The following is a 26,292-nucleotide window of genomic DNA, read 5'->3' on the forward strand; positions in this document are numbered from 1 at the left end:
GTCAGTAAACACTCATGGTTATTCTATTCAATTACTTATAACTCATTCATATCATTACGTATTTTGATGCTGAGATTGTCCGGATGTGGCCAGTAGGATCCCTTTAGAGTTAGCTCCTGTGTCATTTAACATTTTTAGAGTACTTTCTCACATTCTTGTGCAATAGGATGTTTCAGGTTCATTTGATACTTTTCTTGCCCCGACTCTGCAAACGACTTTTTCTTCAAAGAACCCCGACTCTATCTGAAAAACTAACAGCCGCTGCGTCCCTACGCTTCCGGTCTGCGGCGGAACCTTGGAATCAGGGACTTAGGCGGGAGAACTGTACGGTGGACAAACCTCTTCCGGTTAGGGCCGGAAGTTTTTCGGAGAGGGGAGGCCCTGCGTCAGGTGACCAGAGTCCGCGTAGAGTCAGAGGTCCTGCGGCGGAGACCGAAGGGACCGGCTGTCTGGCGGGTTGGCAGATAGGCCAATAGACTGGGTCGGCCTTGGTGGCGTTAGCTGCGCGGAGGAGGCAGGTATGTGAGGAGCTGGGGCGGTGGTTAGGAACCGTCGAGGTTGGGAGTCGGGGGTCGGGGGTGCCGGCCCTCCGCCTCAGAACGTAGGTCATGTTGACGTTGTGGTCTTACTTCCTGTGATTACAGAGTGGGAAAACTGAGGCCCGAGAAGTCGCGGGGCTCCCACGAACTCCCATCCAGACAGAGACTTATCTAAGTGCCTTTTTGGCCCTCGCGCGGATCCGCCCCTCTCACGTTAGGTTACTTTTACGAGTTTACCCTGCGTGAAGAACCCGAGGCTGGGAAGCGTGGTGAACAGAATTGGTTTGGAAATTAGAAACCTAGGTTCTAGACCTCGCCATCCACACGCCACTGGATTGTACGTTTTGGGCCAAATCCCTTCCCTGCCCTGGGCCTCAGTTCCCTTTTGTAAAGCGGGACAGTGTTTCTCAAAATAAGGTTCTACACCAATAGCTTCGAAATCTCCCGGGATGCATGCTATTTAAAAAAAGGCAAATTTCTGGGCTTCACATCGATCTCTGATTTAGAATCTGGGTAGGAACCGGGGGTTCTGCAGTTTGAACGTACCCTGAGGTGTCCTGATATGAGGTACTGATATTTGAAGCCCTCCGTCTGCTTTCTTGCAGTGAGTACTAGATATCCATTTTTCACTTTGAGGCATGTGGAACATGTGTAGGATCTTGAAAGAATTGGGATATTTAGTTCAGAAAAGAGCACTGGAAGGGAACTCTCTTTAAAGAATTATTATGGTGAAGAGGCTTTCTAATTCATCCTTGGGGATGAAAGAGGCAGAACTAGACCAGTCGGTGAATTCCACAGGAAGACAAGATTTGGACTTAATGGAAGAACTGTCAGAGGTGATCAGCAATGGAATGGTTTGCCCCCAAAGGAAGTGAACTCCCTCTCAAGGGAGGAATACAGGTATTAGATGGAGTTCCTTTCCAACTTGAAAGTCTTTAGTTGTAACTAGTTCTTTAGATTCTTTATGATACTGACTCTGCCCACAGAGTAAATGTGAATCTTCTTTTTTCTTCCTCCTTTTCTTGACACCCCACCCTCCAAAGTAGGGCCCACTGGCACCCTCCATCCTCCATCTCTGGGAGCAAGGAGCGTTATAACCTTATGTAATTTCTTCCTGCCTTGTCCTTTGAACCATTCTTCTTTTCAGGGGCTTTGGAATGGCCCAACATCTGATAGGGTCTTGAATGAAAGCAGGGCCCTCTCTCCATGGCTTAATAGCTTATTTTCTTAGGACACCTTGGAAATGCCTCTCAAGTCTTTGCATTTGATCAGGAAAAGCCAGTGAACTCTTTAGATCACAGAATTGAGTTCTCAGTTGGAAGGGCCCCTTAGGGTTGTTCAGGCCGGCCTTCTCCTCTCTAGGACATAAATCCCTCTAATCCTCTCTTTAGCAGTGTGTTGAATAGATATCATGCCAAATGAGAGAATTTTTAGAGTCATCTGCTAACTTTCCATCCAGCATATAAAATCAGTCTTCTGGAATTGCCAGTTCATTCTCACTTATAGAAACAGATAAAGTTGCTAGCATATCATTAGTTTTCAATCAAACAACAAAACTTCTTTCAAGGAGATCCCTTAAAAACCTGATAGAGTGCTTAAAAATGTTTAAGTTGCTCTATGGACAGAGATTCCATGTTATGACCCAGTTCTGCTGATGTGCCAAAAAAAAAAAAGGGGGGGTTAAGCCAAGACTTCCTGCTTGTGTTTATCTACTTGCTTGTTTATGTTCTCCAGGACTTTAAAAATTGTGAAATGCTTGTTCAATATTAAAATGATCTTAATTTGGTGGTGAGGAGATAAGTGTTTTTAAAACTTCCCAATTTGAAAGTTTCCTTTTAAAGAAGTACGTAAATTGACTGTTCTGAAGTGTGTCTTTTAGGCCACTGGCCTGAAGAGATGCCTCTGAAAAAAATGATTTTATGGTAAAAAGAAGTTTGAGGAAAACTACATGTTTTCCCTTCTTGGAGTTTCTCAGTGTATAGTACCACATAATGGCACTGAGAAATTCTACAATAAAGAAATATGTTTAATCTTAATTTAGTGATGCCAGATTTATTTGATGTGAAACTTTTTTTTTTTTTTTTTAATCTCACACTGGTAAATTCTGACCTAGAGCACAAGAGTCTGCAGACTTTGACCTATGGGCCAAACCTGGCTGCACTGCTAATTTGTATGGTGCATGAGCTCAGAATGGTTTTTATATTTTTAAGTGGTTAGTAATAAATCAAAGGAAGAATTATATTTCATGATATGTAAAAATTATAGGAGATTCAAAGTTTAGTGTCCAGAGTAAAGTTTTATTGGAACTCAATCATGCCTTTTCATTTCTGTGTTATCTTTGACTGCTTTGTGCAACAGTGGCAGAGTTGAGTAGTTGCCAGAGAGACCATATGGCCCACAGAGTCTAAAGTATTTATTATAAGGCCCTTTTCAGAGAGAAAAAAAATTTGCTGACCTTCAGCATATATCATGTATAATTTTTTGAAATATATTTTTATTTATTTTTAAAAGATACATAGATTACATAAAATGTTACATAAAAAAATATAGGGGATTCCCATATACCCCACTCCCCACACTTCCCACTTTTCCCACATTAACAACTTTTTTCATTAGTGTGGTACATTCCTTGCATTTGATGAACACATTTTGCAGCATTTCCACACAGCATGGATTATAGTCTGCATTGTGGTTTACACTCTCTCTCACTCCATTCTGTAGGCAATGGCAAGATATGTAATGCCCTACATCTGTTCTTGCAGTTTCAGGACAATTCCAAGTCCCGAAAATGCCCCCATGTTATATTACTTTTTCCCTCTCCCTGCCTTCAGCAACTCCGGTGGCCACTGTCTCCATCTAGAATCACAATAAGTCTATAGTAGAATACCAGTAAACCCACTCTAGTCCATATTTTATTCCCCAGTTCTGAGTATTCTGGGATGGTGATACCCGTTCTACCTCTGATTGAGAGGGAGCTTTGATCCCATATGGCTGATGAATGGGACTCTCTTGCTTGCAGTTGTAGACACTCTCGGTTCCTTGGTGTGGTGGTTGTCCATCCTTCCCTCCTTTTTTTTTTTTTTAAATATTTATTTATTATTATTATTTTTTAATTACATTAAAAAAATATATGAGGTCCCATTCAACCCCACCGCCCCCGCCCCCCACTCCCCCCACAGTAACACTCTCTCCCATCATCGTGATACATCCATTGCACCTGTTAAGTTCATCTCTGAGCATCACTGCACCCCATAGTCAATGGTCCACATCATAGCCCAGACTCTCATGTTCCATCCAGTGGGCCCTGGGGGGATCTACAGTGTCCCGTAATTGTCTGTGAAGCACTATCCAGGACAACTCCACATCCCGAAAACGCCTCCACATCTCATCTCTTCCTCCTGTTCCCCACACCCAGCAGCCCCCATGGCTACCGTTCCCACACCCATTCCACATTTTCTCTGTGGACATTGGATTGGTTGTGTCCATTGCACACCTATGTCAAGTGAGGGCTTAGATTGCACATGGGTACTGGATGCACTCTTCCCGCTTCTAGTTGTAGACACTCTAGGCTCCATGTTGTGGTGGTTGACCTTCTTCAACTCCATGTTAGCTGAGTGGAGTAAGTCCAATAAGTCAAAGTGTAGGAGCTGAAGTCTGTTGAGGCTCTGGGCCTGGGTGTCATATTATCAGTCCAGAGATTCAAATCCCCTACATATATCTTAAACCCAGCACCAACTACAATTCCAATAAAGTAGCATGCAAGTCTTGTGAAAAGAGATCCCCTCTGAGTCCATTTCCATCACGCAGAAACACCAGCTCCAAAGAAGGGCCATCTGTCATGGCAGTGAACCCCTTCTGCCATGACCATAGAACCCGTGGGTCTCTTTATCCCTCAAAAGAACCAATACCTGGGGTTGTATCTACCTTATCTGTCTCTTAGACTCTGTTTAGTTGTACATAGGGGTAGTCCTTCTGACAACCTCCAGACTCTTTTTTAGAGACTCACAGCCTTATAATCTCATTTCTCCTTTCCATTTCCCCCTTACATTAGGTCAAACCGCTTCCCGAAGTCATGTTATTATATGTAGACAGGTATATTCTGCTGTTCCGCATTGAATCTTTAATTCAAGGTCATTTTCTAGTTGCTTCTTCAGCTGGTATGTGGTAGTGATCCCTCGGTGCCAGGGAGGCTCATCCCCGGGTGTCGTGTCCCACGCTGGGGGGAATGCATCACATCTACACACTGAGTTTGGCTGTGAGAGTGGCCACATTTGAGTAACATGAAGGCTGTCAGGAGGAAACCCCCAGGCACAATGCTACTCTAGGCCTTGTTCTTATTGCAGGTGCATAGGCTCAAAAGTGTAGCCATTAGTATCAAGAGCCCACTGTTGGGCCCTCCTTCCTTCCTGGTTCTTGCCGTTGCACCTGGAGGATTGCCGCTGCTCTCCCAGGGCCCACAACGGTGACCCCCCGGCCAGGAGCCCAGTACCCCCCCAGCTGTTGTTTTTAATTGTTTCCACTATGAGTATATATAGACATTACCATATACCCTGGGCATATGCCCTGTATAACTCCCTGTCAACCATATATATCCTGTCAATAACATCCCATATCAGTATTCCTCCGCTGCCATTGTTGAACCACTCTGTGATCCAAAACTTCCCTTAAAGTGAATCCCAACATAATGTCAGCTTCAGAAGAGTCTTAGATCACCAAAATTCATATATACAATATACAGTATTTCCCCAGATCCACCATTAAACCTTTTCCCTTCCACAGCAATAATCTTTTAACTTATTCATATCATATTTCCTGAAACTGATGTACAGATTCCGAAACTATAGTTTTCAAACAAGGTAACATTTGTGCTTACTATGTGGTCCATACTTTAGGTTGTACAGTTTTCTAAATTTTTTAGTTATCCTATGTTTTGTCTTATGGTTTTCATTATTAGTCTGTCATCCCCTATATGTTTTTGGTGTAATATTAGCTGTTTTATATTCATCCTCGTGTACTCTCACATAACTCCTCTTTTGCCCCCTTATTTACCTTTGTTCCATCCATTGCACGTCCATTTTCCCCTCCCCTTAGGGCCCACAACGCCTGCCAATCTAATGCCCTGGGAGCCGTCCTTTCTCACGAGAGATACAGTTCTCTCTATTCGATGGCATTAGTCTTCCCCAGGATATGGGTCCACCCCACCCAATGGTAGAACCCACCTTGGCAAAATGAGCCTTCAGCTATTCCCTCCGGAGTCCGTCCCGCATCAGACCATACCCCCTGAGCGTCCTAACCAGGTAACCCTCCTACTTATACTTTGATACGTTTTACTCAACATTTAGTTCTCAACGAACTTCTGGCACTCTCCCATGTTTGTATGTTGCCCCTCCCTCCCACCTATTTCTTGGACCATATTACCCCTCTTCCCATCCCCAGCCCCCTCAAACCCAGAAAACCCCACCCGAAGGTAACCCCTTGCCCCCATTTTGTCCCTTCTTTGTGCTCATACTTACCCCCAGCTCATCACAGATTCCACCCCTACAGACATTCACTCACATCCTTCCTCCACCCCCTGATTTCCAGTAAGCCACATCGTTTCAGATGAGAAATCAGCACTTAATCTTATGGAGTTTCCCTTGTATGTGATGGTTTTCTTTTCTCTTGCTGCTTTTAGAATTTTTTCTTTGTCTTGAGCATTGGATAATTTGATAAGTATATGTCTTGGGGTGGGCCTGTTGGGGTTTATGACCAGTGGAGTGCGCTGTGCTTCTTGGATATGTACATCTGTCTCTTTCAGTAGATTTGGGAAGTTTTCATTCATTATTTCCTGCAACACTCCTTCTGACCCCTTTCCCTTCTCTTCTCCTTCTGGAATGCCTATAATACGTATGTTTGAGCGTTTTGCGTTATCATTCAGGTCCCTAAGTCCTATCTGGATTTTTTCTACCTTTTTATTGACCACTTCTACTATCTGTTTGATTTCCAATGCACTGTCTTCCACATCACTAATTCTCTGCTCTGCCTCTTCTAGTCTGCTGATATTTGCTGCAAGTGTATTTTTGATTTCTTGAATTGTGGTGTTCATTTCCATCATATCTGTTATTTTTTTGCGCATGTCTGCAATTTCCCCTCCAAGTGTTGTCTTCACGCTGTTAACCTCTTTCATTACTTCATCAAATTTGTCGGTGATAAATGTTCTGAGATCTTTCATTACTTGTGCGAAGTCCTGCCCCCCTTCCTGTTTGACGGGTTTAATCAGTTCCTTAGCTTCTTTGTCTAGTCTTGGAGATTAATTAGCTGTTGTTTTTGCGTAAGTGTTATATCTTCTCTTTGTCACTTTGTTCTTCTTATTCCAATTTCTTATTGCTAGTTAAGCTCACTTTAAAGGAAAGTATTAGTGCTGGGGAAAGTCAATTGTGTAAGGAAGGAAAAAGTGTGAAGTAGTATTGGTGATATATGTTTACAAAGCAACAATATGAGTTCTGGGAGGATGGAGGTTAGATCATGTAAATTGTGTAGAGTTATAGTAGTAGGAAAGTACCTATAATGAGGTAGACGACTGAATATGGGAGGAATGTGGTACGTACTAAGAGGCTATTGTTTTCGTGAGACAGGGAAAGAGAAAAGAAAGGTAATAGTTTCAGGGACGAATACCAGATGGAAAACTAAACAAAGGTATTAGAAATTAAGAGTTAGACACTTTGTGGATCAAAGAAAGGGAGATGGAATATAGGAGAGATAGCAGATGGTGGAGGATATCAAGTTGTAGGGGAAAGGGGATAGTGTAGATAGGCTAAATCTATTCACAGAGAAATGAGGCAGTGGAGGGTGAGGAAACCCAGCAAATGTGAGGTATTTCCTGTAGGACCTATTGTATTGTTAAGGTAAAATAGTATAAGAAGAATATTGGGGACAAGAAAGAGAGGATTGAAAAAAAGAAAAGAGAAAAAAAAACAACAACAAGAACAACAACAACAACAAAAAATAAAAAAAACAAAAAACAAAAAACAAAAAAAAACAAAGAACAGAAACCCCACCGCCAGGCTCGGCTGGGCTCAGCTAGGCTCCGGTCCCCCGCCCGCCGCGGCTCGGCTGGGCTCGGGTCCCCCGCCTGCCGCCCACCGCGGCTCGGCTGGGCTCAGCTTCCCCTCCCGCCGCGGCTCGGCTGGGCTCGGCTTTCCCGCCCGCCGCCCGGCGTGGCGCAGCGCGGCTCGGCTCTCCCGCTCGCCGCCTGGCGCGGCGCGGCTGGGCTCAGCCGAGCTCAGCTGGGCTCGGCCCCCCCGCCCGCCGCGGCTCAGCCGGGCTCGGCCGGACTCAGCTTCCCCGCCCGCCGCCGCGGCGCGGCTAGGCTGGCTGGGCTTGGCTCCTTTGCCCGCCGCCCGCCGCGGCACAGCGCGGCTTGGCTCTCCTGCCCGCCACCCGCCGCGGCGCGGCTAGGCTCGGCTGGGCTTGACTCCCTCGCCCGCTGCCCGGGCGGCTCAGCGCGGCTCGGCTCTCCCACCCGCCGCCCACCACGGCACAGTGCGGCTCGGCTCTCCCACCTGCCGCCCGCCGCGGCGCGGCTGGGCTCGGTTGGGCTCGGCTTCCCGGCCCGCCGTGTCTCGGCTGGGTTCGACTGGGCTCGGCTGGGCTCGGTTCCCCCACCTGCCACCCGCCGCGGCGCAACGCTGCTCAGCTCGGCTCTCCCGCCTGCTGCCTGCCGCGGCGTGGCTCGTATCCCCCGCCCGCTGCCCACCTCGGCCCAGCTAGGCTACCCTGGCCGCCTCCCGCCGGGGCTCCGCGCGGTGCTAGCTGCCTTGGCTCCGCCTACCCAAGGAGGGAGTCCTCCACACGTAGCTGGGATCTCCGTGTATATTTCACAGATGGATCCTCTCTGTTACCTTCCCTCCAAATCGATGTCCAGACACCTCCGGACCAGGAAAAATCCCGAAACAGCCGGTCCCAAAGAGTCTCCGACACCTCCCAGCCGATTCCCCCCAGGAGCTAGTAACCGGGAAGTTCACTCAGCCGCCATCTTGCCTCCCCCTCCTGAAAAGTCCCAAATTATATCTTATAGACCAGTCCTTTCCGTTACCTTCCCACCAAATCGATGTCCAGACACTTCCTGCCCTGAAAAAATCCTGAAAAAGCCTGGTCCCGGAGAACCTCCAGCGGTGCCCAGCTGCCTCTTCCCAGGAGAGACGGCAAGGCAAGCTCACTCAGCCACCATCTTGCCGGAAGTCTCCATCCTTCCCTCCTTGTTAGTTGTCCTGGGTGAGTCCAGTGAGCTGGAAAGTAGGCGTTGCATCTCCGCTGATGCTCAGGGTCCAGCTGGCACATGGACAGCCCAGAGATTCAAGTCTCTTGGATATACACCTACCAACTCTAGTGCCAACTGTAGGTTCAATAGAAGGGACAGAAGAGACGTGTAGAGAAGTAACATCTGAGTCCAACTCTGCCACACTTAGGAGTACAAACTCCAAAGTAGGGCCCACTGGCAAGGCACCAAACTCCAGAGCTATCTGCCATGACCATAGGACCTGGTTGTCTCCGTAGCCCTCAGGAACCCCACTATTTGGGATAGTATCTACTTTGACTGTCTATGAGATCCTCCTGAGACATGCATAAGTGTTACCTCTCTGATGACCTCCTGACTCCTTTTGAAGTCTCTTAGCCATATGAACACATTTGTCTTTACCATTTCCCCCTTTTATTCAAGTCTTTTTCCAGTTGCGTCACCTGCCAGTATTTAGTAGTAATCCCTCAGTGCCAGGGAGGCTCATTCCCAGCAGTCATGCCCTACTCTGGAGGGAAAGTAATGCATTTATATGCTGAGTTTGACTTAAAGAATGGCCATATTTGAGCAACTTGGAGGCTCTCAGGAGGTAACTCTTAGGCACGCCACAACACTGGCTTGAAATTTTAAGCATAGTCATCAATATCAAGGCCCATCAGTGGACCATCCTTCTTCACTGGTCATTGCCCCTGTTCTTCAGGGATTGCATCATGTATAATTTTTAACTTGTTATTTTGAAATATCTTAGACTTAAAAAAGGATTGTGAACATAATACGCAAACTTCCTATGTACCCTTCATCCATCTTTCCCTAATGTTAACATCTTATATAACCATATTAAAATTATCTAAACAAGAAAATTAACACTGATGTAGTACTAGTAACTAAGATATAGACCTTATTCAGTTTTGCCTTTGTCCCACTAATGTCCTTATTCTGTTTCAGGACTCAGTTCCAGATCCTACGTTGCATTTAGTTGTCAAGTCTCCTTGGTCTATTCTAATTTGAGGCAGTTCCTCAGCCTTTTTTTTTTTTTTTAATTTGCTTGCTTGTTTTTCATGAGTGTTACACTTATGAAAAACAAGCCAAATTTTTTGGCAAGAGACTTGCCAATTATTTGGCAAGAGAATGAATATCTCTCCATTTTTTTTCGTATAGCATTTTAAAGTGTACAATTCAGTGGTTTTTAGAACATTCATAAGATTGTGCAGCTGTCATCACTGTCTGATTCCAGAACATTTCCATCATGCCAAAAAGATACCCTGAATGGCTGTTATTAAAAAATGGAATATAAGTGTTAGCAAGGATGGAAAGAAGTAGGAACCCTGGTACATTTTTGGTGGGAATGAAATATGTAGCTGCTATGAAAAACAGTTTGTGGTCCCTTCATGAGTTAAAACATAGAACTACACATATGACCCAGCAATCCCACTTCTAGGTGAACACTATTAAGAAATGGAAACAGGGATTTAGACAGATATTTGTATGAGGTTGTTCATTGGAGCATTATTCACAGTTGCCAAAAAGTGAAAGAAACCCAAATGTCTTTCAGTAGTGGATTATATGGGAATCCCCTATACTTTTAAGGTAACTTTTCTGTAATCTAAAACTTCTCTAAAAATAGAGTATATAAAAAAAGAAATAATAGGAATACAGACTGTAAGTTTGATATCAATATTAAATTTCTTGCACTTGATAACTAAGGTGATTACATAAGTGACTATCCTTATTCTTAGGAAATGTACATGGAAGTATGTGTTCAAGGAGCATGTTTTTACAATCTACTATCAAATGTTCAGAAAACAGATAAAGTGATAGGTGGATGGATAGATGAATGGATGGCTAGAGTGATATTTGCAAATGTGACAAAATGTTTAGAATTTGTAGATCTGGGTATCTGGGGCAGGGGTTCATTGAAGTTCCCTGTATGGGTTTTGTATTATTTTTGCAACTGTCCTCTAAGTTTGAAATTATTTCAGAATAAAAAGTTTAAAGGGAGAATAAAAGAAACCCCCAACCTGTTAGCAGTCACTCTCCCTTCCCCCTTCCATCATCCCCTGGCAGCCACAATCTATTTTCTGTCTCTATGGATTTTCCTATTCTGGATATGTCATGTAAATGAAATCATACAATATGAATCTTTTGTGTCTGGCTTCTTTCATTAAACACGTGTGTATTTTTTTATTAGAGAAGCTGCAGGTTTACAGAAAAATCATACAGAAAGTACACTGTTTCCATATCCCTCTCTTAACACCTTGCATTAGTGTGGTATATTTATTATAATTAAAGAATATTACTTTTTTTTTTAAAGATCTATTTATTTATTTATTTCTCTCCCCCCCCCGCCCCACCCTGGTTGTCTGGTCTCTGTGTCTATGCTGTGTCGTCTTCTTTGTCTGCTTCTGTTGTTGTCAGTGGCACGGGAATCTGTGTTTCTTTTTGTTGCGTCCTCTCGTTGTGTCAGCTCTCCGTGTGTGCGGCGCCATTCCTGGGCAGGCTGCACTTTCTTTCGCGCTGGCTGTCTCTCCTTACGGGGCACACTCCTTGTGCATGGGGCTCCCCTACGCGGGGGCACCTCTGCGTGGTAGGGCACTCCTTGTGCGCATCAGCACTGCATGGGCCAGCTCCACACGGATCAAGGAGGCCCGGGGTTTGAACGCGGACCTCCCATGTCGTAGACAGACGCCCTAACCACTGGGCCAGGTCTGCCACCAAGAATATTACTTAATTGTACTATTAATTATAGTGTGTGGTTTACATTAGGGTTCCCAGATTTTTTTATTATTATAATAAAGTAACATACAACTTAAAATTTCCCCTTTTAACCACATTCAAATATATAATTCAGTGTTGTTAATTACATTCACATAGTTCACCATCATCACCATCCATTACCAAAATCCATCCCGACCCCTGGTAATCTGTATTCTGGTTTCTGACTCTATGAATTTGCTTTATTCTAATTATATCAGTGAAATCTTTGCAATATTTGTCCTTTTGTGTCTGGCTTATTTCACTCAGCATGATGTCTTCCAGATTCATCTGTGTAGTGGCATGTATCAGAACTTCATTCCTTTTACTTTTTACTGCTGAGTAATAGTCCATTGTATTTTTATACCACATTTTGTTTATCCATTCATTGGTACATGGGTGCTTGGGTTCCTTCCATCTTTTGGCAATCATGAATAATGCTGCTATGAACATTGGTGTGCAAATATCCATTCAAGTCCCTGCTTTCAATTCTTTTGTGTATATACCTAGAAATAGGATTGCCAGGTCATATGGTAATTCTATGCTTAACTTTCTAAGGAACTGTCCAACTGTCTTCCACAATGGCCGCACCATTTTACATTGCTACCAGCAATAAATGAGTGTGCCTATTTCTCAACATCCTCTCTAGCACTTGTTATTTCCTTAATAACAGCCACTCTAATGAGTGTGAAATGTTATTTCGTGGTTTTGAATTGCATTTCCTTAATGGCTAATTATGTTGAGCATCTTTTCGTGCTTTTTGGCCATTCATATATCTTCTTTGAAGAAGTGTTTATTCAAGTCTTTTGCTCATTTTTTAAGTGGATTGATAGTTGAGTTAAACATAGTGTTTTCAAGTCTCATCTGTGTTGTAGCATTCATTCATTCTTTCTTATGGCTGTAATAATATTCCATTGTATGTATATAACATTTTTTTAATCCATTCATCAGTTGACGGATATTTGGATTGCTTCCATCTTTTGACTTAATGCTGCTATGAACATACATGTACAAGTTTTGTGTTTTTTTTGTAAAACATATGCTTTCAGTTCTTTTGGGTATATTCTTGGGATGGAATATACGTAAGAATATACCCAACTCCATGTTTAACTTTTTGAGGTGTTTTCCACAGCACCATTTTTACATTCTCATTGGCATTGTATGAGTGTGCCAATTTCTTCACATCTTTGCCAACACTTGTTATTGTCCTTTTTTTTTTTTAAAGATAGTAGTCATCCTAGTGGTGTGAAGTGGTATCTTACTGTGGTTTGATTTGCATTTCTCTAAAGTCTAATGATATCTTTTCATGTGATTATTGACTATTTGTAGTCTTCTTTGGAGAAATGTGAATTCAAAGAGTGTGCAGATCCCTTGAGGTCCCTTGAAGTAACTAGAGTGAACTGAATGACAGATTCTGAGGCAATGCCAGTAACTCCGAGATCTGAATGTTATTGAATGTGAAATGTTGAACTCCAGTGTAGGTTGTCTGTTTGAGACTGCTGAGCATGCAGAGTTGGGGTAGCCATGGTCAAGTGAAAGGGGTGCAACTTGAGTCCAGGAACAACAGCATCCTCCAAGATATGAGGAGAACTCTAGGAAATCCTGCCATTTGGTGTCTGCTCTGGTGTTTGGTCATAGCCAGGGGGTAGAGGAGTCAGTGGTGGTTTGGAATGCTCAGGATTGCTGATGGTCTTGGTCAGCTGCTCTGCCAGTAGACTACTAGTGCGCCCAGGCTTCTCTTGACCCCACAGCATTTGGCTGTAACCAGACAAATCTTTGACATTTATTTATAAAAGAAACAAAACATTAAAGTTAATTATAAAATAATAGGTGCACTTTTTAGACATTTTGTTGATTACAGAAAAGCCCCTCTCCATCTCCCACCCTACCCCAGTCACCCCTAGAACCAGTATCAACTATTTCCTTCCTGTTTTCCTGGATCACCTTTTTATGGTTATCATTTAGTGTACACAGTTCTATATCCTGTTTGTTTCTATTACATTTTTTCTCCTTGTTTTGTTGCCAACTTCTTTTGTAAACATTACTTCTAATACCTGCATAGAGTTCCATTTACTTAACCTTTAACTTATTCACTAAGTCAGTAAGCCAATAATTAATAGTGTAGACAGAATGTTAACAACTTAGCATGGTCTTAGTGGAGTGGAAATGGCGTTTTTAAAGTAGGAACCAAATGACTTCTAGCCACAGAGTCTCAGAGGTGGCCCTGTGCTGCATGACTGTCATAGACGCTATCCCTCTCTCCTTCACATCTGCTGGGGCAACATAGATCCATCTCTTCATTGGTCAGTGGGAACAAAACACCTGAGTAGTGAGTCCTGGTCCACCATTGGCATAAAGACACAGAGGGAAGCAGATGTGGTTCAAGTGATAGGGCTTCCACTTACCATATGGAAGGACCTGGTTTCGATCCCTGGGTCTCCTGGTAAAAAAAGAAAAAGAGAAAGCTTGCCTGTGTAGCAAGCCAGTGCCCGAGTGGCAAGCCAGGTGCCCGCGTGAGTGCCCGCATGGCGAGCTGAGTGCCCCGGTGGTGAGCCAGTGCCTGTGTAATTGAGTCACACTGCAACAAAAGAGAAACAAAGGGGAGAGTCAAGGGGAAGCACAGCAGGAACCAGGAACTGAGGTGGTGCAAGTGACAGGGAACTTCTCTCCACATCCAAGATCCCCAAGACCGAATCCTAGTGAATCCTAGAGAAAAAAATGAGAAAAGAAGACAAAAAGAGAATCAGATACAAGAGATTGTGCAGCGAGTGAACACAGACAGCAATAACAGCATGGCGGGAAGAGGGAAGAAAGAAAAAGACACGTAGAACCCAGAAGCAGCACTTGTGTAGTCATTGAATCAGGCTCTGTCTGATTCTATGGAAATGGCCTAGGGGACTGCACAGGCAATGCCTGCCTGGGACCAGTTGCCAGGTTGACCCCTGTCTCTAGCATCTGGCCATTTAATATCCACTCTTCCAGTTGCCCTTCAGAAGTCCCTTGTGGTGGTGTAGGAATGGTGGAGGTTATTAAAGATGGACAGCTTTGTGAATGTGGGAGTGGACCCTGGGCAAAGCCCAGGAAAGTTTTCTTGTTTTTTCTCAACACTATCACCTCTGCCCGGGTGCTTCTGAGTGTGAGGCGTTTTTTTAGAATAACGGTTAAATTCTGACTAAACCATGGACTCCATGAGAGCAGAGCCAGAATCTTGCCTAATTTTTGCCATTGAGCCCTAGGCATGCTATTCTCTAAATGTTTGCTCATAGTAAACACAATTAATGGAGGTTTGTGAAGGTCAATATTATAGACTATTCAAAATACTCAAAAGGTATCATTTTGATTTTATTATTTTTAAACACAGGTAGTATATCATAATGTTCTCCTGATGGTCCTCTTCTGAACCTATTGAAAGGAGAGATGAGGTAGTTGTTTTCTTAGAAAGTTTTCAGGAGCAATCTGTTGTCAGTTTTAGTCATTTTTATTTTGTACTCTGCCTTCAGAGTATTTTACAGGTCTTTAGCTCAACCTCTGGTAATATCTGAATTAATGAGATATGTAGACTCTGAATTAATGAGATTTTACTGATGGAGTGAATACAAAAACAACTCTCGGGAAGCAGATTTGGCTCATCTGACAGAGCATCCGCCTACCACATGGGAGGTCCAGGGTTCAAACCCAGGGCCTCCTGACCCATGTGGTGAGCTGGCCCACGTGCAGTGTTGATGAGTGCAAGGAGTGCTGTGCCACACAGGGGTGTCCCCGCGTAGGGAAGCCCCATGCGCAAGGAGTGCGTCCCGTAAGGAGAGCCGCCCCGTGTGATAAAAGTGTAGCCTGCCCAAGAGTGGCACAGCACACACGGAGAACTGACACAGCAAGATGAGGCAATAAAAAGAGACACAGATTCCTGTGCTGCTGACAAGAATACAAGCACACACAGAAGAACACTCACCGAATGGACACAAGAGAGCAGACAACTGGGGGGGGGGTAGAAATAAATTAAAAAAAACAGCAACTCTCATTTTGTAAACTTTCCTGATAACAAAAGAGAAGCAGCAACAGTGATCCCCGTTTTCAGGTAAGGACACTAGCTTGGTAAGTGGCAGAGCTGAACCTCACACTGAATCCTCTGGTTCCAGATTGTTCCTTTCCCTGTATTATACTAGAAATCCACTCAGATTTCTTCACTTGGATCTGTCTGGTCTGAAGATCTTTTCTTTAATACAATATTTTCCTCAGCTGTGTTGGTTTGACTTGAAAGAGGCCAATCCCTGTCTCATTCACATTTATTGAGCATCTCCTCTGTGTCAGGCACCATGCTGTTACCTCTAGGAGGTGTCTAACTAGAATGGGCAATGGACACTTCAGTGAATAATTAGTCTTCTGCATGAGTATTTTATGTCTACTGGAGGTGGACACCAATTTAGGAAAAGTTGAACCTTTTTCTCGTCGATCTTCCCCCCTCCCTTTTTTTTCATTTACGAGTTTTGGGCAATACTTAAAACAAAAATTACCCATTCTAAAGCAGTTACATAATGTTTCTAGTTCTGAAAAATATAGTCACTGAAGAATGTCTTGTTCTTTTAGAATAATGATTTTCCACATATTTAGTTGGCCAAATTGACTTACTGAACTTTGCAGTTGTAAATATTCCTGGGTGTCATCAGATCTGTCAACCCACATACTTTTATGTGGTGCTTCTGAGGTGCTTGACCCTGCCTGAGTGAGTAAAGCATCTGGAAGCTAGATCCAGGCTTAGGAAGACAGACACACAGTCACATCACTGATATGCCATTTGTTAAGCACATTGGCTTGGGGGTTGGGAAACTTTGCCTCTGACTGGTTCTGTGACCGTGGGCAAGTGACCTCACTACTCTGAACCTTAACGTCACCATCCCAGGGGAGGCTAATGATGATCGTAGTGTAAAGGCTGAGCAGAGTGTTAGCTGATGTTATTCATTATACTTTGGGGGAAATCTGAATTTGTCTGGATCAAACTGTGTCCCATTCTGGATTTCCTCTCAGTGCATAAACACGTACAGTTCTGTTGTCTCACCTTTGGCTTCAAGGAGCATTGTTCGTTCAGCAAATCAGCCAATTACCTGCTAAGATTGCATAACTCTGTGGAGAATACAAAGAAGCGGTATACCTTCAGTGTACTCAGAGAACTTACAACTGTGGGAATTAACATTTCTTGGGTACTTCTGCCCCTTTATTTTTTTTTTCTTTTTTAAAGATTTAGTTTTTATATATTTTTCTCCCCTTCCCCTCCCCCCCTTGTCTGCTCTCTGTCCAGTTGCTGCATGTTCTTCTGTGTCTGCTTGCATTCTTGCCAGTGGCACCACAAATCTGTCTCTTTTCGTTGTCATCATGCTGCGCCAGCTCTCCATATGTGTGGCATCACTCCTGGACAGGCTGCACTTTTTTCACACGGGGCGGCTCTCCTTACGGGGTGCACTCCTTGCGTGTGGGTCTCCCCTACGCGGGGGACACCCCTGCGTGGCATGTGCACTCATTGCGCGCATCAGCACTGCCCATGGGCCAGCTCACCTTATGGGTCAGGAGGCCCTGGGTTTGAACCCTGGACCTCCCATGTGGTAGGCGGACGCTCTGTCAGATGAGCCAAATCCTCTTCCCTGTCCCTTCCTTTTGTAGCTCTAATCCTTACAGCTATCCTGTGAGGAAGTTCACAGATGAATAAAACAAAGTCTTAGTGAGTAAATAACTCACTATGGAGTAGTGACAAAGCTCAGACTTGAACCCAGGCCATCAGATTCTGTGTACCATGCTAGTTTTTTGTTTTCTTTTCTCTCCCCTTCCCCCCTCCACCCCCCAGTTGTCTGCTCTCTGTGTCCATTCGCTGTGTGTTCTTCTGTGACCCCTTCTATCCTTATCAGCGGCACTGGGAATCTGTGTTTCTTTTTTGTTGCATCATCATGTTATGTCAGCTCTCCGTGTGTGCGCATCATTCTTGGGCAAGCTGCACATTCTTTTGCGCTGGGCGGCTCTCCTTAAGGAGTGCACTCCTGTGTGTGGGGCTCCCCTACATAGGGGACACTCCTGCATGGCACGACACTCCTTGCATGCATCAGCACTGCACATGAGCCAGCTCCACACGGGTCATGGAGGCCCGGGGTTTGAACCGCGGACCTCCCATGTGGTAGGCTGATGCCCTATCCATTGGGCCAAGTTCACTTCCCCCATGCTAGTTTTTAAGGACAAAAGTCCATAAAAGTTAAGACAGTGATATTAGGAACAACAAAAATTAACCTCTTGGATGACTTAAAAGCTTGTGACACTGGTAGTCTAAATCCCATTTTACCCTTCCTTACAAATCCTGGTAATCCTTAAGAAAAGTTATTGGAGGGGAAGCGGCTGTGGCTCAATCTGTTGGGCTCCCATCTACCATATGGGAGGCCCTGAGTTTGCATCCTGGGGCCCCCTTGTGAAGGCAGTCTCACCCGCACAATGCGGAGAACCACCAGCTGGCCCAGGCTCCATGGACTGCTGCCTGGTCCACCCACAAGCGCTGCTGAGAGCCAACTCAGCAAGGTGACGCAACAAAGAGGGAGACAAGCAATAACACAGAAGAGCACACAGGGAATGGACACAGAGAGCAGACAGCACACAAAAAGCCACAAGGGGAGGGATAAAAAAAAAAAAGTTATTGGAGGGAGTAGATGTGGCTCAATTGGTTGAGCACCCATCTCCCACACAGGAGGTCCCGGGTTCAGTTCCCAGTTCCTTAAAAAAAACAAAAACAAGCAATATAAATGGAAAAAACCAACTTAGGGAAGCTAGTGTGGCTCAGTGGTTGAGCACCACCTTCCCACATACACGTTCAAAAAAAAAGTCATTGGAGTTTAAAACCAAACAATTAAAAAAAAAAAAAGCTTTTCGGTTCAGAAATAGTGGAAGAGAAGAAAATGTGAAAAAGCAGGAACAGTTGACCCTAGAATCTCCACCTAAATATTTGTTGTATTTGAAAATTGCTGTATCTCTAGGGCTTAGCACAGTGAATAAAACTATCAGTCTCAGTAACTAGTTAGTGAACAAATTATTGAATTTAAAATATCTTTCAAAACTGCCAGAAATTATACATTCCTTGTTTCAAACACATGTTATTGGCAAAGACATCAGGAAACAAGCAATCTTTCCTAAAGGGTATCCAAATTACGAAATAGACATCTTTTTGACCGAGGATTTCTATTTCTAAGATTTATCCTAAAGGTATTGTCTAGTATCATTGGTCTCCAAGGTAGGGAATGGGGTAGCTGGTGCCAGGGATGGGAGAGAAACTTTTCAATTTATATCCTTTTGTTTCTTTTGAATTTTGAGCAATGTTAATATGTAACTTATTAAGATGTAAATCAGTAAGTTTGAAAAATGGTCAAAACTCCGGGAGAATTATTCTGCTAAGGACCATTTATACCTTACTGAGAACTACTTTGCTTTCCTTTTTGTTTTCTATCAAGATCTGAAGGGACGGGTCTTTTAATATTTTCCCTTATTTTTTTCTGGTTATTAAAACAATAACACAGGGAAGCGGATTTGGCTCAATGAATAGAGCATCTGCCTACCACATGGGAGGTCCAGGGTTCAAACCCAGGGCCTCCTGACCTATGTGATGAGCTGTCCCACACGCAGTGCTTATGTGCGCAAGGAATGCCATACCACACGGGTGTCCCCCGTGTAGGGGAGCCCCACGTGCAAGGAGTGCACCCTGTAAGGAGAACTGCCCCTTGTGAAAAAAAGGTACAGCCTGCCCAGGAGTGGCACCGCACACATGGAAAGCTGACGCAGCAAGATGACGCAATAAAAAGAGACACAGATTCCTGGTGCCACTGACAAGAATATAAGTGGACACAGAGAGCAGATAACTGGGGGGGGGGGAGGGGAGGGAAGGGGAGAGAAATTAAAAATAAGTCTTAAAAAAAATAATAACACAGAGAAACATGTTTATCGCTCTCCTCAGTTAGCACACATCATGGCAACCCCTGCCCAGCAGCTTCCTCAACCTATTGGTGGGAAGTATTAAGGGAAGACGCAGTATGTGCAGGGCAGACAGGCTCGGCACTGCAACACTTGGAGCCTGGGCTATAGGACATCCTTAACACCTGAAACATGAATAAGTGCAAATGCATAGAGGAAGCTTACAGCCTGCTCAACAAATATGGTGGTGACATGCATGGGCCGGAAGAGTTTATAGAGAAGTATCTGCAGGCCCTTTGGAATTGAGGAAGAAGACAATGATATGGAGGCTGCCTTGAAGAAAGAGGTTGGTGACATTAAGGCATCTGTAGAAATGAGGCTGAGATTCCATTCATTGGAGAGTGGAACAAATAATGTAGTCTTCATCGGGACATTTGAAATAGAACATGAGAAATTGGTACATCATATCCTCCCGGATATGTACAAAACCAAGAAGACTCCTTAGGTTATTCTATGAATGTTACCCATCTCTAGCACATGGAAGGCTTTTTTAGAGTATATAAAATACATGCAGAAACATTTTTGGAACCCTGGTTTAAAGCTCTAAATAAAAGGGCATTTAAAATAATATATAAATCTCAAAATAAGTCACATGAATAGAGAAGTAATCAAAGAATTGGCGGGAATTGTTGGCAGCCTCAATTTGGAAAATAAAGTGAATCTCACCAACCCATGGTACGCAGTGGTGGTAGAAATCGTCAAAGCTGTCTGTTGCCTGAGTGTTGTGAGAGATTACTTTTTTTCCAGAAAATATAATCTCCAGGAAGTGGTGAAGAGTGTTAAGGACCTGTCATGGTGTAACCCAAAGCAGACAGCACAAGCAGGAAATGTGAAAGAAGCTAAATTGGAATCTGTTGACAAATCAAATCAAAGTGACCCAGAAGAAGGAAAATAACCAGTAGCAGGTGATATAAGAGAATAGTGAGGAGGTGGAGCAGACAGAACCAAAATCTGAGACACACTGAGTGAGTGAGGCAGGAGCTAAACGTGAACTTCCAAGTCAAGTCACAGAAGAATCCAGTCAAATGAAAATGACCTTTCATAGGGAAAAAATATGATCTGGTGGGGGCGAGTTTTACAACTTGGGTTCCATTAATATGTAAAATTAACACTGAAAATACTGTTTTAAACTTTGTGTGCTGTACTCCCAAGTAGTGAACAGTGAGCTGCTCTGTTAACAATTTTTCATCTTTCAACCCTGTATGGCAGTGTGCATTTAGGCCCACGTGCATTTGGTGGGAAGCTGTTGATTATTGGTGGAACACTGTATTATATGGAGGAAGAAAGGTAAAACAATAATGTTGGCCTCTCCCTCATGATTACCTTCCCCAGCCTTCTTCATGCCCTGCCCTCTGACCTGGGAGTGAACGAGCTCTGTGTAATAGGAAATTTCCCTTCTAAGGAAGGAATTTTTACTTGACAACTCAGATGTCCCTGCCATTTTGTTGTAAATCTTTCCAAAATGTGGATTGTATAGGTTAGAAATTGTTTTGTGAAATTTTTGTATTTTTGTATGAATTTCCTTAATTATTATGCTAGTTTTTGTATTTTATTAACATTTGTTTGTTAAAAACAAATCTGATGTGATCCAGCACTATGCTGTTTGAAATCATGGTGTGTGATAAAAGAAGACCAGTCTAGATCTAGATCTAGATATAGATCTATAAGGTTAGTGATGAAGAAGTAAAATCTTCTGAGTTATTTCAGTATACTAGTGCAATGGGACACAAAGTTGTCTTCATAATGAAAGCTCCTTATCCAGGGTTTTTTAGGTACTCGCAAGTTGTCCTGTTCCATTGTGCAATGTCTGTGGCATACACTTAAAAATACAACAATTGCTCCAACAATTGTAACTATAAATCAGAGGCATTTGACAAGTAAAGATGTTGATTATTTTAAATGGCTATTGGAATATCAAAACATAGTAAATTTTGTTTAAAAAGTTACACACATTGAAAAGGCTTAGGAAGCAAGTTATTTTGTTAAAGAACTTACCCCAGAAAAGAAAAATTTACAAATCTGGTAGGAATCTAATAATGCCAACATCAAAATGCTAGGTGAATAAAGTGAAAAGACTTATTCTTGGTATAGTAGGTTGACTTATTGATAAGTCTCATCATAATGAAGAGGTTTTGTGTAATTAACTAAAAAGGAACAGCTTCTTTATCTCGGTTGATGAGTCAACAGATTTCACCAATATTTGTCCTGCTATAGCATTTGTAAGATTCGTAAATGATGGAGAAATTCAAGAAAAGTTTATCTGCACAGGGCTGCCTGAAACAAATGGCAATATATATTTAATGTAGTGTCTCTTATCTGGAAACCAAGTCTGTCTTCTATACTGTTGGTACATTGGTTGGCTCCATGACAAGTATTGTCTCGTGAAAAAAGAAAATCCAAATGTTAACATTACAGCACATTGCTTTCTTCACAGAGACCTGCTGCTGTCAAAAACTTGGAGACTGAAGAAAATTCTGAATAATGATATAAAAATAGTTAGCTTTATTACCTGCTCATGTAAAAATATTTTTAAAAAACCAAAAATAACTAAAACCCGAACAAAGCACATAAATTTCCTACTACAAACAGAAATCCAGGGTGGGAATTGAGTGCTTTTTTTCTTTAAAAAAATAGTCAATTAAAAAAAAAACCAAAAAACTCTAGTGTGATTTAACTTGTTTTGTTCTAGAAAGGAAAGAGTGTTAAACTCGGTATATTTTTAAACATGTTTCTCTAAAGTTAAACATGATTTTCAAATGTTATTTGTATTTCACTTTTGCTACAGCCAGAATATTCAGCTTATTTTTCATAGTCCCTAATATTTTCAGAAAAAATGAAAATAAATTTTTCCCTAAAAACAAAACAAAAAACGAATAACACAGTACTCACTATAGAAAAACTGATAAGTTCGGTTAGGTGTTAAAAAAAGAAATTTTCCCATAATTCCACTATCTGGAGATGACTGCAATTAATATTTTTGGCCCCATCTAGTTTTTTTTTCTATAAATTTTCAACCTGCTGCTACACAATATATTCACTTTTGTATACAATTATGTGTCCTCTTTTTTGCTTAACGTTATATTATGTAATTAAAATTCTCATGTAAGCAAAATCCCTACCTAAGTATCATTTTTAGTGGCTTTGTAGTTTGTCATGTAGATGTACTAATTAACCCAAGAATGAGATTGGATGGGGAGAGAAAGAGACTGTGGAATCATGAAGCCCTTTGGAAGGCTGGATGGTTCTGGGTTAGGTGCCCCAATAGGGAGTGTGAAGGTCAGGGCCGAAGGGCACTTGGCATCTAAGCTTTCTGTAATGAATGGCATGTGACTCCTTCATGATCTGGCCCCTGCCTGCTTACTCCTTCAGTCCCAGCCCTTGCTGCCCCCACACCCTCATTGTGCCCTGAATGGCACTGGGAGTTGTCCACTTGTCCCGCCTGCTGTGTCTACCTCCTCCCCTGCATCTCCTGCCTTCATGCACTCTACACACCCCACTTAGCATCTGACACACTGGTCCTGAATGCCTGGTAAATAATAGGAGTTTAATAAATCTTTGAAGACAGGAGAGGGGGTTGATTGAGTAGATAGGGAGATAAGAGGTTACCAGAAAGGACAGACCCAAGAAAAAGAGGCTAGTCCTCTCAGCCTCTTCTGTCCCTCTGGACCTGAAAGTCCACCTATGCCCTTTGTCTTGTCTTTGAGGACCAGGCCTCTGCCAGCCAACCTAGGAGCCCTAAACACCAGTTAGCGTCTGAACTTTAGAGCCTAGTTTCTGTGTGTTCCAGGTTCCAATCAAGTTACTCAGATTTCTTCTCCAGTCTTCTGTGAGTGTGATGTAGACATTCTCGGAATACATATCCCATCTGCTTACATGTGGTCCAGCAGCAGCCCAGTGAGCAGCTCAGACAGATTCAGGAGTGCCAAAATTCCTTTGCAGAAGGCTTCCTCGTGAATAAGCATGTGTCGGCAGGAACAAGACCTCTGCTGGGTCCCCTTTCAAATTGCGCCATTTTTTAATCAACCAATTTTGGAATCTTCCTACCTAGAATGAACATTTCTAGGGGCCTCTGTGCACCCTGCTCCTAGAATTCTTAGAGTTAAAGGGTCAGAGAAGGCAGATTATGTACATCTTCAGTTCTGTAGAACCTGAGAAATGAATAGGAAAAAGCTACAAAGAGATTTCCTCATGAGGTCAAGTTCCCTGGTGGTTCCTGCTGGCATACACAACTCTTGGATTTTCTCCCTTGCTCATTTCTAGTCCAATGCAGGGCAAGTGGACCAAAGGCCAGCTTTGGGGAAGGTAATAGAATGCTGAGTTAATCAACTTAGCTGCCAGGATCTGCATTTCTAAAGAATCATTTAGTATTGCAAATCTGCTCTAGTCCCAGGACTACGTGTGTCACCCTGGGCGTCATAAGTTGGAATTTTTTTTGTATGTTTTCAAAATAAGGTGTAAACTAGTTTCTTAAAATAGCTCTGTCCCAGGTAGACCAGGTGCTAGCTGGTCTGGATCTTAGCAGACTTACCCCTCAAGTTTATCTGGCTTTATTGTGGTTCCTCTGGACAGCAGCTAGGGCATGTGCGTTTCTGAAGGTGAGACCCCAAGGTGACTATCCCTCCTTAAGCACTACTGCTGTGGTGTTACTTTGTAATTTTGGTATAGTTCTTTGTTCTAGAGCTGAGTTTCTAAAACTTTGCTTATCAGAATTATCTGAGGTGGCGTTGGGGGGAACACTTATTTAAAAATATAGATACTTGGAACCTATCTATATCCAGATTTTAAGTCCTTGGAGGAGTCTGAGAACGATTTTCTGGGAGTTTGCCTGTTTAGGAAAAACAGGCAAGAAACAGGTGAGTTTGATGTTTAAGAATTCTTAATTATACATGTGCCTTCCTTAGCTCCTGTTCTAGTCTACAGGACCTCAACTTGGTCTTGCTTTTTTTTTGTACACATCCCTCACTCCCACCCCTCAATCTCCCTCTCTCCCTCATTGGAAGTACCAGGGCTCCATTGTAGTTGGTACTGGGGAGCTGTTGGTGGAATGAATAAATTGATGATTGATGGTTTTGCTCTGTATTTATTTTTTTTTAAGATTTATTTTTAATTTATTTCATTCCCCCCCCCCCCCCCAGTTGTCTGCTCTCTGTGTCCATTCACTGTATGTTCTTCTGTGACTGCTTCCATCCTTATCAGCGGCACCGGGAGTCTGTGTTTCTTTTTGTTGTGTCAGCTCTCCGTGTGTGTGGCACCATTTTTGGGCAGGCTGCACTTTCTTTTGCGCTGGGTAGCTCTCCTTACGGGGTGCACTCATTGCACGTGGAGCTCTCCTACGTGGGGGACACCCCTGCATGGCACGGCAGTCCTTGCGTGCATCAGCACTGCGCATGGGCCAGCTCCACACGGGTCAAGGAGGTGTGGGGTTTGAACAGCGGACCTCCCATGTGGTAGGCAGATGCCCTATCCGTTGGGTCAAGTCCGCTTCCCTGTATTTACTTTAAAGAGCTCAAAAGTTATAGCATTGCACTGTGAATTTAAGGAGAAACATACCAGGTGTTGAATTTTGTGCATATTAAAGGAATAGCACAATTAAAATTTTAAGTGTGGGAAGAACACTGGATCTCATGCTATGTAATCTGAATTTGTCACTGTACAGTGTTTTTCAGTTCTCCGGCAAGATCTCTAACCTCCTTGGCCTGATGTCCTCATAAATGGGTGAGGATCAGAAGAGGTGATAGAAGTGAATGTGCTTTAAAAACTAGAAAGTGGGTTCAGGTCAGGGGTGAAGAATGATTAGGGTAATGAAAGGGGCATAGAACCAGCCCCAACAAAGTTGCTGTATATTTAAGTCAAAGTCTGTAGGCCCTACAGGGACCAGAAGAGATTTTTGCCGGACATAGATCAGGTTTTAGAGTCTGCTTCCCTTTTGCTCTAATTTCTGAGCTGACCAGGCAATTCTGGACCCTCTGTCCTCTGGGCCGCTATCCCGTCATGCTGGGCTCACGAGGCTATGGCCACATTCTGTGGTTCTGTAGGTTCTCAGTGGACAGTCTCCTGGGGATGCTGCTCACTTCTGCCATGCTGCCCTGGTGTGGTGAGGTTCCCATGGATGGGGGTAGGGAGGAGGTGAGGAGAGGAGGCCCCAGGGTTGTGGGCGTACTACTTGGGGACCCTGACTGTGTGGCAAAGAGGTTTGTGAGTTGCTGGCCAGGGAGTTGACCAAAATCAGTCATACATGCCTGCATTCAGCAAATATTTGAATACCTACTGGACCTGAGGCTCTAGGTCCTGGTAGGCTGTAGGTGCCATATGGTCAGTCTACTTGGAATTAGAATGATAGTTGTATTATTTATTGGTCCACAGAGAGTTGGGATGCATGAGCCTGCACAGTGCCTGACCCCCAACTGCTAGCCTGTTGGAAGGTGCCACTCCTTGAAAACTCTTGAGCTGACCTGTTCCCGTCTCCAGATCATTTCCACCCCTACCTCCTGCCTTGACCCTCGTGGTTCCCTTGTGCCTGTTGTGTAAGAATGTGGGCCAGGCAGAACCCGTGAGCCCAGGCACTGGGAAAGGCAGCAGGCCAGGGGAAGTGATATGTGTGAGCACCTCCCCAAGAGCAGAGCCCTCCAGGTCACTGTGTTATCTCATGGGGCCACCTCAGCAATCCTGTCGGAGGCATGACACCTTGCTTTTCAGGTGAGAAAAGAGATTCAAGCCATTAAGGGATTTACCCAGGGA

General features: G+C 43.5%; 1 protein-coding gene and 1 pseudogene across 1 annotated transcript in view; both read left to right on the forward strand.

The window, feature by feature from the left end:
* Positions 1–326: 326 nt before the first annotated feature.
* RNF185 (ring finger protein 185) overlaps positions 327–26,292 on the forward strand; it is a 42,682-nt gene continuing 16,716 nt past the window's right edge. The window contains exon 1 of the mRNA XM_004449775.4: positions 327–518. The gene's annotated coding sequence lies outside the window, so the exon portion shown is untranslated. The remainder of the gene's footprint in view (positions 519–26,292) is intronic.
* LOC139436981 (THUMP domain-containing protein 1 pseudogene) lies at positions 19,451–20,662 on the forward strand (annotated as a pseudogene).

This window comes from Dasypus novemcinctus, chromosome 19 (genome assembly GCF_030445035.2).
Source record: "Dasypus novemcinctus isolate mDasNov1 chromosome 19, mDasNov1.1.hap2, whole genome shotgun sequence".
NCBI classification, from domain to species: domain Eukaryota; kingdom Metazoa; phylum Chordata; class Mammalia; order Cingulata; family Dasypodidae; genus Dasypus; species Dasypus novemcinctus.